This window comes from Pseudophryne corroboree, unplaced genomic scaffold (genome assembly GCF_028390025.1).
Source record: "Pseudophryne corroboree isolate aPseCor3 unplaced genomic scaffold, aPseCor3.hap2 scaffold_2307, whole genome shotgun sequence".
Taxonomy (NCBI): domain Eukaryota; kingdom Metazoa; phylum Chordata; class Amphibia; order Anura; family Myobatrachidae; genus Pseudophryne; species Pseudophryne corroboree.
Window position 1 is genome coordinate 45539 of NW_026968960.1, and position 14988 is coordinate 60526.

A 14988-nucleotide genomic window follows, 5' to 3' on the forward strand; every position below is an offset into this window, starting at 1 on the left:
GCCCTCCCCAGCCCTATCCCAAATCATACTTATTTTGCATAGGCGATACCATGGTCATGAAGATTGTTCTCCCAGGGTGAGGTTCATTCATTGCATTCTGGGTATGCTGACCCCTGTGATTTCCCCAAATGTGGGAAACTCGACTGCATTATTTGTGGTAGTGGGGGACTGTGTTTGTGCTTTCCTCTGGTCAGCTCTGGTAAAAGTCAGATTTCTTTGTCTCAGATCTTCCTCTAGCCTTGTTCTTCTTTCGAGAGTTCCCTTGTGCTGCCTCAGTTGGATCTCCTTCACTTGACAGGGGGGTACCCGAGCAGCGACCCTCCCTAGCTCTAGCCCAAATCCTACTTACCTGCCAGGTGAGATACTATGATCATGAAGGTGCTTCTCCCAGGGCAAGGCTCACCCATTGCACTCTGGGTGTGCTGCTCCTGCGATTTCCCCAAATGTGGGAAACTTGACTGCATAATTTGTGTTTCCCCTGGTCGGCTCTCGTATAATTCAGATCTCTTTGTCTCAGGTCTCTCTCCAGCCTAGTTTGCTGTCTGTTTCCACTTCTCTTTTCTTGAGCTGCTCCCTTCTATGCCCTTGCGTACTATCCTGACTTCTCCCGTCTGCTTACTTTGTGCCTTCCAAACTACAGGTAGTGCTGCAGGGCCCACACCCTTTTACTTGCCGTACAGAGCAGCTCTGGAGCTGTTACAGTGCCCAGCTGCTGCAAGAAATCAGCTTGTATGCTTCAGGGGCTGTGGCATAGCCAACATGAGCCCCACACCGAAGGAGGGTGGAGGTGTTTAATGCGAACTAGGGGTCATCCAAGCGCCGCAAAAGGCCGCCATGCCCTGCACGCCCCTTTTCTCTTTTCATATGCAGACGAGGGTTGAAGCCAACTTTGACCCACTGCTTGGATGACATCACCATATGCAAATCCATCTGCTGCAGGCCTTCCCCCAGGAATGCTTGCACTAGTTGTTGCATTTGGTTTGTTGTTTGGGGGTGCTTCAGTATTAGGCAGCCTTCTGCCCTCCCATGTTCATCTGAAAATATGTGTTCTCCCTGCAGTTGTTGTCCCCAGATGAGAGTTCCCTTGTGCTGCCTCAGTTGAATCTCCTTTACTTGACAGAGATGTGCCTGAGCAGCGGCCCTCCCCAGCCCTATCCCAAATCATACTTATTTTGCATAGGAGATACCATGGTCATGAAGATTGTTCTCCCAGGGTGAGGTTCATTCATTGCATTCTGGGTATGCTGACCCCTGTGATTTCCCCAAATGTGGGAAACTCGACTGCATTATTTGTTGTAGTGGGGGACTGTGTTTGTGTTTTCCTCTGGTCAGCTCTGGTAAAAGTCAGATTTCTTTGTCTCAGATCTTCCTCTAGCCTTGTTCTTCTTTCGAGAGTTCCCTTGTGCTGCCTCAGTTGGATCTCCTTCACTTGACAGGGGGGTGCCCGAGCAGCGACCCTCCCCAGCTCTAGCCCAACTCCTACTTACCTGCCAGGTGAGATACTATGATCATGAAGGTGCTTCTCCCAGGGCAAGGCTCACCCATTGCACTCTGGGTGTGCTGCCCCTGCGATTTCCCCAAATGTGGGAAACTTGACTGCAGAATTTGTGTTTCCCCTGGTCGGCTCTCGTATAATTCAGATCTCTTTGTCTCAGGTCTCTCTACAGCCTAGATTGCTGTCTGTTTCCACTTCTTTTTTCTTGAGCCCCTCCCTTTTATACCCTTGTGCACTATCCTGACTTCTCCTCCTGTCTGCTTTCTTTGTGCCTTCCAATGCACAATGCAAACTACACACCCTTTTACTTGCCTTACAGAGCAGCTCTGGAGCTGTTACAGTGCCCAGCTGCTGTAAGAAATCAGCTTGAATGCTTCAGGGGCTGGGGCATTGTCAACATGAGCCCCACACCGAAGGAGGGTGGGGGTGTTTAATGCGAACTAAGGGTCATCCAAGCGCCGCAAAAGGCCGCCATGCCCTGCATACCCCTTTTCTCTTTTCATATGCAGATGAGGGATCCAGCCAACTTTGGCCCACTGCTTGGATGACATCACCGTATGCAAATCCGTCTTCTGCAGAACTTCCCCCAGGAATGCTTGTACTAGTTGTTGCATTTGGTTTGTTGTTTGGGGGTGCTTCAGTATTAGGCAGCCTTCTGCCCTCCCATGTTCATCTGAAAATATGTGTTCTCCCTGCAGTTGTTGTCCCCAGATGAGAGTTCCCTTGTGCTGCCTCAGTTGAATCTCCTTTACTTGACAGAGATGTGCCTGAGCAGCGGCCCTCCCCAGCCCTATCCCAAATCATACTTATTTTGCATAGGCGATACCATGGTCATGAAGATTGTTCTCCCAGGGTGAGGTTCATTCATTGCATTCTGGGTATGCTGACCCCTGTGATTTCCCCAAATGTGGGAAACTCGACTGCATTATTTGTGGTAGTGGGGGACTGTGTTTGTGCTTTCCTCTGGTCAGCTCTGGTAAAAGTCAGATTTCTTTGTCTCAGATCTTCCTCTAGCCTTGTTCTTCTTTCGAGAGTTCCCTTGTGCTGCCTCAGTTGGATCTCCTTCATTTGACAGGGGGTGCCCGAGCAGCAATCCTCCACAGCTCTGGCCCAACTCCTACTTACCTGCCAGGTGAGATACTATGATCTTCACTGTTAGGGCAATCAGGATGTGGAATTCCCTGCCAGGGAAGGTGGTAATGGCGGACTCTGTAATTGGATTTAAAAAAGGAATGGATACATTTCTGAATGAAAAAGCTATCCAAGGTTATAATACTTAAAATATCAACATGGTTAATCCGGGGGTAACATGAGTTGTAGCAGCTAACTAGTCATAAAACATTATTCAGCAAGTATGTAGAATCATCACAACTTAAAACAGGTTGAACACGATGGGCAATTTGCCTCTATTCAACCTCAAAAACTATGTTACTATATGTTACTATATTACTATGTTACTGTAGTATACAGAACACCACAATGCAATGAGCAGTGATAGTGAGCACTGATGAGGATACTAGAACTGACACTGAGCAGCAAGATGCAGCACTGGACTATTAGTAATGTACTGTAGTATGCTGAGCACAACAATGCAGCACAAGACAATGAGCAGTGATACTGAGCACTGATGAGGATACTACTGAGAACTGACACTGAGCAGGAGAGACACACTACTAGTATTACTGAGCAGCAATAAGTATCCACTGATACTGAGCACTGATATTGAGATTTCCACTGAGAGAACATAGCCACGTCCTCTCCGCTCTCTCTTCAATGCACGAGTAAAAATGGCGGCAACGCGCAGCTCTTTATATGGAATCCGAATCTCGCGAGAATCCGACAGCGGGATGATGACATTTTCCCTTGTTCAGGTTTTCCGAGTCAGGCGGGAACAACCGAGCCTGCCTCGGAGGAGGAGTTCGTGGGGTTCGTGGGGAATTCGGTTCTCGGAGAACCGAACCCGCTCCTCTCTACCTTATACCCATCAATTTTTTTTATTTTCAATCTAAGCCCCTGCAGTTTTCTGTAAGCATCTGCTTTGCTATGATGATCAACAAGTCACAAGGGCAAACACTCAGGGCTTGAGGTGTAGATCTTAGGACCAGCTGCTACAAGCATGGCAGAGGTGTCACTATCACTGGTGACACCCAGAGAGGTGGCGAGGGAGATTGTAATGCAGTGCGCGCAGATAAGCAGCGCAATGGTAAAAAGGAGGCATGGTTTCATAGGTAGGGGCGTGGCCTGGTGGCCTGAATCTACATTTTGTTGCTCCGGGTGTCCCGGGGGTTGGGGGCTGCACCGGGGACTAGTGTGTGAGTGGTGCTGGCTCCTGCACAGTGACATGGCATGGCCACTAGAGATGTGCACCGGAAATTTTTCGGGTTTTGTGTTTTGGTTTTGGGTTCGGTTCCGCGGCCGTGTTTTGGGTTCGAACGCGTTTTGGCTAAACCTCACCGAATTTTTTTTGTCGGATTCGGGTGTGTTTTGGATTCGGGTGTTTTTTTCAAAAAACCCTAAAAAACAGCTTAAATCATAGAATTTGGGAGTCATTTTGATCCCAAAGTATTATTAACCTCAATAACCATAATTTCCACTAATTTTCAGTCTATTCTTAACACCTCACACCTCACAATATTATTTTTAGTCCTAAAATTTGCACCGAGGTCGCTGGATGACTAAGCTCAGTGACCCAAGTGGCCGACACAAACACCTGGCCCATCTAGGAGTGGCACTGCAGTGTCACGCATGATGGCCCTTCCAAAAAACACTCCCCAAACAGCACATGACGCAAAGAAAAAAAGAGGCGCAATGAGGTAGCTGTGTGACTAAGCTCAGCGACCCAAGTGGCCGACACAAACACCTGGCCCATCTAGGAGTGGCACTGCAGTGTCACGCAGGATGGCCCTTCCAAAAAACACTCCCCAAACAGCACATGACGCAAAGAAAAAAAGAGGCGCAATGAGGTAGCTGTGTGACTAAGCTCAGCGACCCAAGTGGCCGACACAAACACCTGGCCCATCTAGGAGTGGCACTGCAGTGTCACGCAGGATGGCCCTTCCAAAAACACTCCCCAAACAGCACATGACGCAAAGAAAAAAAGAGGCGCAATGAGGTAGCTGTGTGACTAAGCTCAGCGACCCAAGTGGCCGACACAAACACCTGGCCCATCTAGGAGTGGCACTGCAGTGTCACGCAGGATGGCCCTTCCAAAAAACACTCCCCAAACAGCACATGACGCAAAGAAAAAAAGTGGCGCAATGAGGTAGCTGTGTGACTAAGCTCAGCGACCCAAGTGGACGACACAAACACCTGGCCCATCTAGGAGTGTCACTGCAGTGTCACGCAGGATGGCCCTTCCAAAAAACACTCCCCAAACAGCACATGACGCAAAGAAAAAAAGAGGCGCAATGAGGTAGCTGTGTGACTAAGCTCAGCGACCCAAGTGGCCGACACAAACACCTGGCCCATCTAGGAGTGGCACTGCAGTGTCACGCAGGATGGCCCTTCCAAAAAACACTCCCCAAACAGCACATGACGCAAAGAAAAATAAAAGAAAAAAGAGGTGCAAGGTGGAATTGCCTTGGGCCCTCCCACCCACCCTTATGTTGTATAAACAGGACATGCACACTTTAACCAACCCATCATTTCAGTGACAGGGTCTGCCACACGACTGTGACTGAAATGACGGGTTGGTTTGGACCCCCACCAAAAAAGAAGCAATAAATCTCTCCTTGCACAAACTGGCTCTATAGAGGCAAGATGTCCACCTCATCATCATCCTCCGATTCATCACCGTGTACATCCCCCTCCTCACAGATTATCAATTCGTCCCCACTGGAATCCACCATCTCAGCTCCCTGTATACTTTGTGGAGGCAATTGCTGCTGGTCAATGTCTCCACGGAGCAATTGATTATAATTCATTTTAATGAACATCATCTTCTCCACATTTTCTGGAAGTAACCTCGTACGCCGATTGCTGACAAGGTGAGCGGCGGCACTAAACACTCTTTCGGAGTACACACTTGTGGGAGGGCAACTTAGGTAGAATAAAGCCAGTTTGTGCAAGGGCCTCCAAATTGCCTCTTTTTCCTGCCAGTATACGTACGGACTGTCTGACGTGCCTACTTGGATGCGGTCACTCATATAATCCTCCACCATTCTTTCAATGGTGAGAGAATCATATGCAGTGACAGTAGACGACATGTCCGTAATCGTTGGCAGGTCCTTCAGTCCGGACCAGATGTCAGCATCAGCAGTCGCTCCAGACTGCCCTGCATCACCGCCAGCGGGTGGGCTCGGAATTCTGAGCCTTTTCCTCGCACCCCCAATTGCGGGAGACTGTGAAGGAGGAGCTGTTGACCGATCAAGTTCCGCTTGACTTGATAATTTTCTCACCAGCAGGTCTTTGAACCCCTGCAGACTTGTGTCTGCCGGAAAGAGAGATACAACGTAGGTTTTAAATCTAGGATCGAGCACGGTGGCCAAAATGTAGTGCTCTGATTTCAACAGATTGACCACCCGTGAATCCTGGTTAAGCGAATGAAGGGCTCCATCCACAAGTCCCACATGCCTAGCGGAATCGCTCTGTCTTAGCTCCTCCTTCAATGTCTCCAGCTTCTTCTGCAAAAGCCTGATGACGGGAATGACCTGACTCAGGCTGGCAGTGTCTGAACTGACTTCACGTGTGGCAAGTTCAAAAGGTTGCAGAACCTTGCACAACGTTGAAATCATTCTCCACTGCGCTTGAGACAGGTGCATTCCACCTCCTATATCGTGGTCAGATGTATAGGCTTGAATGGCCTTTTGCTGCTCCTCCATCCTCTGAAGCATATAGAGGGTTGAATTCCACCTCGTTTCCACTTCTTGCTTCAGATGATGGCAGGGCAGGTTCAGGCGTTTTTGGTGTTGCTCCAGTCTTCTGTACGTGGTGCCTGTACGCCGAAAGTGTCCCGCAATTCTTGTGGCCACCGACAGCATCTCTTGCACGCCCCTGTCGTTTTTTAAATAATTCTGCACCACCAAATTCAAGGTATGTGCAAAACATGGGACGTGCTGGAATTTGCCCAGATATAATGCACGCACAATATTGCTGGCGTTGTCCGATGCCACAAATCCACAGGAGAGTCCAATTGGGGTAAGCCATTCTGTGATGATCTTCCTCAGTTGCCGTAAGAGGTTTTCATCTGTGTGCGTATTCTGGAAAGCGGTGATACAAAGCGTAGCCTGCCTAGGAAAGAGTTGGCGTTTGCGAGATGCTGCTACTGGTGCCGCCGCTGCTGTTCTTGCGGCGGGAGTCAATACATCTACCCAGTGGGCTGTCACAGTCATATAGTCCTGAGTCTGCCCTGCTCCACTTGTCCACATGTCCGTGGTTAAGTGGACATTGGGTACAACTGCATTTTTTAGGACACTGGTGAGTCTTTTTCTGAGGTCTGTGTACATTTTCGGTATCGCCTGCCTAGAGAAATGGAACCTAGATAGTATTTGGTACCGGGGACACAGTACCTCAATCAAGTCTATAGTTGGCTCTGAAGTAATGATGGATACCGGAACCACGTTTCTCACTGCCCAGGATGCCAAGGCCTCAGTTATCCGCTTTGCAGCAGGATGACTGCTGTGATATTTCATCTTCCTCGCAAAGGACTGTTGGACAGTCAATTGCTTGGTGGAAGTAGTAAAAGTGGTCTTACGACTTCCCCTCTGGGATGACCATCGACTCCCAGCAGCAACAACAGCAGCGCCAGCAGCAGTAGGCGTTACACTCAAGGATGCATCGGAGGAATCCCAGGCAGGAGAGAACTCGTCAGAATTGCCAGTGACATGGCCTGCAGGACTATTGGCATTCCTGGGGAAGGAGGAAATTGACACTGAGGGAGTTGGTGGGGTGGTTTGCGTGAGCTTGGTTACAAGAGGAAGGGATTTACTGGTCAGTGGACTGCTTCCGCTGTCGCCCAAAGTTTTTGAACTTGTCACTGACTTATGATGAATGCGCTGCAGATGACGTATAAGGGAGGATGTTCCGAGGTGGTTAACGTCCTTACCCCTACTTATTACAGCTTGACAAAGGCAACACACGGCTTGACACCTGTTGTCCGCATTTCTGTTGAAATACTTCCACACCGAAGAGCTGATTTTTTTGGTATTTTCACCAGGCATGTCAATGGCCATATTCCTCCCACGGACAACAGGTGTCTCGCCGGGTGCCTGACTTAAACAAACCACCTCACCATCAGAATCCTCCTTGTCAATTTCCTCCCCAGCGCCAGCAACACCCATATTCTCCTCATCCTGGTGTACTTCAACACTGACATCTTCAATCTGACTATCAGGAACTGGACTGCGGGTGCTCCTTCCAGCACTTGCAGGGGGCGTGCAAATGGTGGAAGGTGCATGCTCTTCACGTCCAGTGTTGGGAAGGTCAGGCATCGCAACCGACACAATTGGACTCTCCTTGTGGATTTGTGATTTTGAAGAACGCACAGTTCTTTGCTGTGCTTTTGCCAGCTTAAGTCTTTTCATTTTTCTAGCGAGAGGCTGAGTGCTTCCATCCTCATGTGAAGCTGAACCACTAGCCATGAAGATAGGCCAGGGCCTCAGCCGTTCCTTGCCACTCCGTGTGGTAAATGGCATATTGGCAAGTTTACGCTTCTCCTCCGACGATTTTTATTTAGATTTTTGAGTCATTTTTTTACTGATCTTTTGTGTTTTGGATTTTACATGCTCTGTACTATGACATTGGGCATCGGCCTTGGCAGACGACGTTGATGGAATTTCATCGTCTCGGCCATGACTAGTGGCAGCAGCTTCAGCACGAGGTGGAAGTGGATCTTGATCTTTCCCTATTTTTGGAACCTCAACATTTTTGTTCTCCATATTTTAATAGGCACAACTAAAAGGCACCTCAGGTAAACAATGGAGATGGATGGATACTAGTATACTTATGGATGACGAGTGACTGACGACACAGAGGTAGCTACAGCCGTGGACTACCGTACTGCGTCTGCTAGTATAGAGATGATAATTAATGATATAAAAAAAAATATATATATAACTACTGTAGGTATATATAATATAATGACGGACCTGGTGGACACTGTCAGCAGACTGCTAAACTACTAGTATGAAGAAGATAGAAAAAAACTTCCACCACAGGTAGGTAGGTATACAATTATGGACGAGCACTGACGACACAGAGATAGCCACAGCCGTGGCCTACCGTACTGCGTCTGCTAGTATAGAGATGATAATTAATGATATAAAAAAAAAAATATATATAACTACTGTAGGTATATATAATATAATGACGGACCTGGTGGACACTGTCAGCAGACTGCTAAACTACTAGTATGAAGAAGATAGAAAAAAAAACCCACCACAGTTAGGTATACAATTATGGACGAGTGACGACACAGAGGTAGGTACAGCCGTGGACTACCGTACTGCGTCTGCTAGTATAGATAATATACTAAATATATTACTACTGTAGGTATATAATATAATGACGGACCTGGTGGACACTGTCAGCAGACTCCTAAACTACTAGTATGAAGAAGATAGAAAAAAAAACCCCACCACAGGTAGGTATACAATTATGGACGAGCACTGACGACACAGAGGTAGGTACAGCCGTGGACTACCGTACTGCATCTGCTAGTATAGATAATATAATAAATATATTACTACTGTAGGTATATAATATAATGACGGACCTGGTGGACACTGTCAGCAGACTGCTAAACTACTAGTATGAAGAAGATAAAAAAAAAAACCCACCACAGGTAGGTAGGTATACAATTATGGACGAGCACTGACGACACAGAGATAGCCACAGCCGTGGACTACCGTACTGCGTCTGCTAGTATAGATAATATAATAAATATATTACTACTGTAGGTATATAATATAATGATGGACCTGGTGGACACTGTCAGTAGACTCCTAAACTACTAGTATGAAGAAGATAGAAAAAAAAAAAACCACCACAGGTAGGTAGGTATACAATTATGGACGAGCACTGACGACACAGAGATAGCCACAGCCGTGGACTACCGTACTGCGTCTGCTAATATAGAGATGATAAAGATGAAAAAAAAAATATAACACTACTGCAGGTAAATATTTATATAATATATGTATGACGGACCTGCTGGACACTGTCAGCAGAATGCATTTATAGAATAAAAAAAAAACACCACAGGAGTGTTTAACTTTTTCAGGCAGACAATATACTGGTGGTCACACTGGCAGCAAAAGTGTGCACTGTACTCCTGCTATAACTGCTCCCCAGTCTCCCCCACAATTAAGCTGTGTGAGCAGTGAGCACTCAGCACAGTCAGATATACATAGATGATATATCATGCAGCACACTGAGGCTGAGCACAGATATGGTATGTGTATCGTTTTTTTTCAGGCAGAGAACGGATTATAAATAATAAAACTGGTGGTCACTATCAGCAAAACTCTGCACTACTGAGTACTCCTGACAAGTTCAACTGCTCCCCAAATTAGTAGTAAATCAAATGTCACTCGTCTCTATCTTCTAATCTAAACGGAGAGGACGCCAGCCACGTCCTCTCCCTATCAATCTCAATGCACGTGTGAAAATGGCGGCGACGCGCGGCTCCTTATATAGAATCCAAGTCTCGTGAGAATCCGACAGCGGGATGATGACGTTCGGGCGCGCTCGGGTTAACCGAGCAAGGCGAGAGGATCCGAGTCTGCTCGGACCCGAGCAAAAAAGGGTGAAGTTCGGGCGGGTTCGGATTCCGAGGAACCGAACCCGCTCATCTCTTATGGCCACCCAGCATGACGCCTCCCTTCTTGACCATGCTGTAATTGCAGTCGCACTGCAGTTCAGCGTGATCATAAAAAATGGTGTAGCCTCCTGCTGGTGCAGACTGTATGTGCGCGCAGGAAGCCGCCACCATTTTTGTGATCACAGCGGCTGAATGTGATGTCATACAGCTGCTGTGACCACGCCCCCTGTGTCTCCTCCATTGCAGACCCCATTTTGAAGCCTTGCCCCCGCACCGCTCCATCCCTGACTTGGAAATGGAGTGTTGCTGACCCCCCTCTCCCCCCCTGCCCCGATTGACAGGCAGAGGCGATCGCATTCTCTGCGGGGTGCCGCAGAAAATGCAGGCACATGCGTATGCTCTTAGCAATGTTTGCAGTTGGATCACTTATTGTGATTGCAATCCAACCTGAATCAGGCCCTATTACCTATCACAATGCGCTGCGGGCAGTACAAAATTGGTTTAATATAGGAGAAAAACCCCCAGACCTGTGCTCCTTAACTGTACCTGGTGGCTAGTGGAGCGGCTGCCCAGTAATCAGTGTCCACGCCAGTGCGCACACGGTCCACCCCCTACGGCCACGCTCCCCTTCATCAGCGGCCTCGTGATCCGGAAGGGCGGTGTGTGTGTGACTGACCTTAGGAAGAAACCGGAGCCTCCGCTGCAGTGACCCAGCAACCAGGGCACGGGAGTATACAGCGCCGCTGGGAGTGATGAAGCTGCAGTAAAGATGTCTATTAGACCTAGCCTGCTGCAGCCCTTGTAGATTCTCATAAAACAAGTTCTTCTTTTCTTGTCAAAATGAATAGCTAAGAATTGGCTTCCTGAGGCAGGCCCCTGTTAAGTGGCCTGCTACTGAAGGCACCAACTACAAACTGAGCTCCCTGTTCATGGAAGCGGGGTTATAGAGGAGGATGCGCTGAGCATCTTGGGAACAGTCAAAAGCTTTGAGTCGGTTGGTGCCTCAGATCAAGATCCTACTCTACACCCCAATGTGAATCCTTGTGGAGTCCTGTGTACCCCACAGAAGAAATTAATGTGTCACACCCATTGGCAGCAACCTTAGAATAGCTGCTGATGGGCACAATTGAGAAAGGAAGGGGGGGGGGACATTTGAATCCAGCACATAGATGCAATTCAAATATGTAATTTGTACCTTCCTATTTTAAAATATAATGGATGAACTTCACCCTGTGAGAACAATCTTCATGATCAAGAGATCTCATATGCAAAATAAGTATGAGTTGGGATAGGGCTGGGGAGGGTGGCTGCTCGGGCAGCCCCTCCCCCATCAAGTTAAGGAGATTCAACTGAGGAAGCACAAGGGAACTCTCGTCTGGGGACAACAACTGCAGGGAGACCACATCTTTTCAGATGAACATGGGAGGGCGGAAGGCTGCCTAATACTGAAGCACCATCAAATATCAAACCATATGCAACAACTAGTACAAGCATTCCTGGGGGAAGGTCTGCAGCAGACGGATTTGCATACGGTGATGTCATCCAAGCAGTGGGCCAAAGTTGGCTGGAACCCTCATCTACATATGAAAAGAGAAAAGGGGCATGCAGGGCATGGCGGCCTTTTGCGGTGCTTGGATGACCCCTAGTTCGCATTAAACACCCCCACCCTCCTTTGGTGTGGGGCTCATGTTGGCTATGCCCCAGCCCCTGAAGCATTCAAGCTGATTTCTTGCAGCAGCTGGGCACTGTAACAGCTCCAGAGCTGCTCTGTAAGGCAACTAAAAGGGTGTGGGCCCTGCAGCACTACCTGTAGTTCGCATTGTGCGTTGGAAGGCACAAAGTAAGCAGACGGGAGAAGTCAGGATAGTGCGCAAGGGCATAGAAGGGAGTGGCTCCAGAAAAGAGAAGTGGAAACAGACAGCAAACTAGGCTGGAGAGAGACCTGAGACAAAGAGATCTGAATTATACGAGAGCCGACCAGGGGAAACACAAATTATGCAATCAAGTTTCCCACATTTGGGGAAATCACAGGAGCAGCACACCCAGAGTGCAATGGGTGAGCCTTGCCCTGGGAGAAGCACCTTCATGATCATAGTATCTCACCTGGCAGGTAAGTAGGAGTTGGGCTAGAGCTGGGGAGGGTCACTGCTCGGGCACCCCCCTGTCAAGTGAAGGAGATCCAACTGAGGCAGCACAAGGGAACTCTCGAAAGAAGAACAAGGCTAGAGGAATATATGAGACAAAGAAATCTGACTTTTACCAGAGCTGACCAGAGGAAAACACAAACACAGTCCCCCACTACCACAAAAAATGCAGGCGAGTTTCCCACATTTGGGGAAATCACAGGGGTCAGCATACCCAGAATGCAATGAATGAACCTCACCCTGGGTGAACAATCTTCATGACCATGGTGTCTCCTATGCAAAATAAGCATGATTTGGGATAGGGCTGGGAGGGCCGCTGCTCAGGCACATCTCTGTCAAGTAAAGGAGATTCAACTGAGGCAGCACAAGGGAACTCTCATCTGGGGACAACAACTGCAGGGAGAACACATATTTTCAGATGAACATGGGAGGGCAGAAGGCTGCCTAATACTGAAGCACCCCCAAACAACAAACCAAATGCAACAACTAGTGCAAGCATTCCTGGGGCAAGGCCTGCAGCAGATGGATTTGCATATGGTGATGTCATCCAAGCAGTGGGTCAAAGTTGGCTTCAACCCTCATCTGCATATGAAAAGAGAAAAGGGGCGTGCAGGGCATGGCGGCCTTTTGCGGTGCTTGGATTACCCCTAGTTCGCATTAAACACCCCCACCCACCTTTGGTGTGGGGCTCATGTTGGCCATGCCCCATCTCCTGAAGCATTCAAGCTGATTTCTTGCAGCAGCTGGGCACTGTAACAGCTCCAGAGCTGCTCTTTAAGGCAAGTAAAAGATTGTGTGGGCCCTGCAGCACTACCTGTAGTTTGCATTGTGCATTGGAAGGCACAAAGTAAGCAGACGGGAGGAAAAGTCAGGATAGTGCACAAGGGTATAGAAGGGAGGGGCTCAAGATAAAAGAAGTGGAAACAGACAGCAAACTAGGCTGGAGAAAGACCTGAGACAAAGAGATCTGAATTATACGAGAGCCGACCAGAGGAAACACAAATTATGCAGTCAAGTGTCCCACATTTGGGGAAATCGTAGGAGCAGCACACCCAGAGTGCAATGGGTGAGCCTTGCCCTGGGTGAAGCACCTTCCTGATCATAGTATCTCACCTGGCAGGTAAGTAGGAGTTGGGCTAGAGCTGGGGAGGGTCGCTGCTCGGGCACCCCCCTGTCAAGTGAAGGAGATCCACCTGAGGCAGCACAAGGGAACTCTCGAAAGAAGAACAAGGCTAGAGGAAAATCTGAGACAAAGAAATCTGAGTTTTAACAGAGCTGACCAGAGGAAAGCACAAACACAGTCCCCCACTACCACAAATAATGCAGTCGAGTTTCCCACATTTGGGTAAATCACAGGGGTCAGCATACCCAAAATGCAATGAATGAACCTCACCCTGGGAGAACAATCTTCATGACCATGGTATCTCCTATGCAAAATAAGTATGATTTGGGATAGGGCTGGGGAGGGCCGCTGCTCATGCACATCTCTGTCAAGTAAAGGAGATTCAACTGAGGCAGCACAAGGGAACTCTCATCTGGGGACAACAACTGCAGGGAGAACACATATTTTCAGATGAACATGGGAGGGCAGAAGGCTGCCTAATACTGAAGCACCCCCAAACAACAAACCAAATGCAACAACTAGTGCAAGCATTCCTGGGGGAAGTTCTGCAGAAGACGGATTTGCATACGGTGATGTCATCCAAGCAGTGGGCCAAAGTTGGCTGGAACCCTCATCTGCATATGAAAAGAGAAAAGGGGTATGCAGGGCATGGCGGCCTTTTGCGGCGCTTGGATGACCCTTAGTTCGCATTAAACACCCCCACCCTCCTTCGGTGTGGGGCTCATGTTGGCCATGCCCCATCCCCTGAAGCATTCAAGCTGATTTCTTGCAGCAGCTTGGCACTGTATCAGCTCCAGAGCTGCTCTGTAAGGCAAGTAAAAGGGTGTGGGCCCTGCAGCACTACCTGTAGTTTGCATTGTGCATTGGAAGGCACAAAGTAAGCAGACAGGAGGAGAAGTCAGGATAGTGCACAAGGGTATAAAAGCGAGTTTCCCACATTTGGGAGAATCACAGGGGTCAGCATACCCAGAATGCAATGAATGAACCTCACCCTGGGAGAACAATCTTCATGACCATGGTATCTCCTATGCAAAATAAGTATGATTTGGGATAGGGCTGGGGAGGGCCGCTGCTCAGGCACATCTCTGTCAAGTAAAGGAGATTCAACTGAGGCAGCACAAGGGAACTCTCATCTGGGGACAACAACTGCAGGGAGAACACATATTTTCAGATAAAAATCTTGGTCATGCTCTGGTTTCTCTTCAGAACGAACAAATCTTTCGCCTTTTATTAAAGATTTCCGTGGAGAGGAGCAAAACCGAGTTTTATCTCAATTTTTGCATGCCCCATCTTTTTGGGGTTTCTTTTATCGGTTTAAAGATAGAATGAGTGTGCTTTAATGTAAGCTCATTTGCATAGAAATGACAGTAAATGTTTGTTTCTTTTCAAACAGAACTTTCTTGACCATGCTACTTGCTTGAAAGATCTGGGAGCACATGGAATACAGTACAAACCATGCTTATAGCAA

At 48.2% G+C, this 14988-nt stretch overlaps 10 non-coding genes and 1 pseudogene across 10 annotated transcripts; 6 read left to right on the forward strand and 5 right to left on the reverse strand.

Moving 5' to 3' along the window:
• Positions 1-25: 25 nt before the first annotated feature.
• On the forward strand, positions 26-189 carry LOC135010182 (U1 spliceosomal RNA). Its single transcript, XR_010209614.1, has one exon. It is a non-coding gene; the product is annotated as a U1 spliceosomal RNA (small nuclear RNA).
• Positions 190-341: 152 nt separating this feature from the next.
• LOC135010199 (U1 spliceosomal RNA) lies at positions 342-504 on the forward strand. The gene has a single exon (XR_010209630.1). It is a non-coding gene; the product is annotated as a U1 spliceosomal RNA (small nuclear RNA).
• A 659-nt stretch (positions 505-1163) lies between these two features.
• LOC135010187 (U1 spliceosomal RNA) lies at positions 1164-1327 on the forward strand. Its single transcript, XR_010209618.1, has one exon. It is a non-coding gene; the product is annotated as a U1 spliceosomal RNA (small nuclear RNA).
• A 152-nt stretch (positions 1328-1479) lies between these two features.
• LOC135010207 (U1 spliceosomal RNA) lies at positions 1480-1642 on the forward strand. Its single transcript, XR_010209636.1, has one exon. It is a non-coding gene; the product is annotated as a U1 spliceosomal RNA (small nuclear RNA).
• Positions 1643-2297: 655 nt separating this feature from the next.
• On the forward strand, positions 2298-2461 carry LOC135010184 (U1 spliceosomal RNA). The gene has a single exon (XR_010209615.1). It is a non-coding gene; the product is annotated as a U1 spliceosomal RNA (small nuclear RNA).
• Positions 2462-12208: 9747 nt separating this feature from the next.
• On the reverse strand, positions 12209-12371 carry LOC135010211 (U1 spliceosomal RNA). Its single transcript, XR_010209640.1, has one exon. It is a non-coding gene; the product is annotated as a U1 spliceosomal RNA (small nuclear RNA).
• A 152-nt stretch (positions 12372-12523) lies between these two features.
• On the reverse strand, positions 12524-12687 carry LOC135010194 (U1 spliceosomal RNA). Its single transcript, XR_010209625.1, has one exon. It is a non-coding gene; the product is annotated as a U1 spliceosomal RNA (small nuclear RNA).
• Positions 12688-13362: 675 nt separating this feature from the next.
• On the reverse strand, positions 13363-13525 carry LOC135010208 (U1 spliceosomal RNA). Its single transcript, XR_010209637.1, has one exon. It is a non-coding gene; the product is annotated as a U1 spliceosomal RNA (small nuclear RNA).
• Positions 13526-13677: 152 nt separating this feature from the next.
• Positions 13678-13841, reverse strand: LOC135010192 (U1 spliceosomal RNA). The gene has a single exon (XR_010209623.1). It is a non-coding gene; the product is annotated as a U1 spliceosomal RNA (small nuclear RNA).
• Positions 13842-14434: 593 nt separating this feature from the next.
• On the reverse strand, positions 14435-14562 carry LOC135010215 (U1 spliceosomal RNA; annotated as a pseudogene).
• A 144-nt stretch (positions 14563-14706) lies between these two features.
• LOC135010221 (U5 spliceosomal RNA) lies at positions 14707-14822 on the forward strand. Its single transcript, XR_010209647.1, has one exon. It is a non-coding gene; the product is annotated as a U5 spliceosomal RNA (small nuclear RNA).
• Positions 14823-14988: the final 166 nt, after the last annotated feature.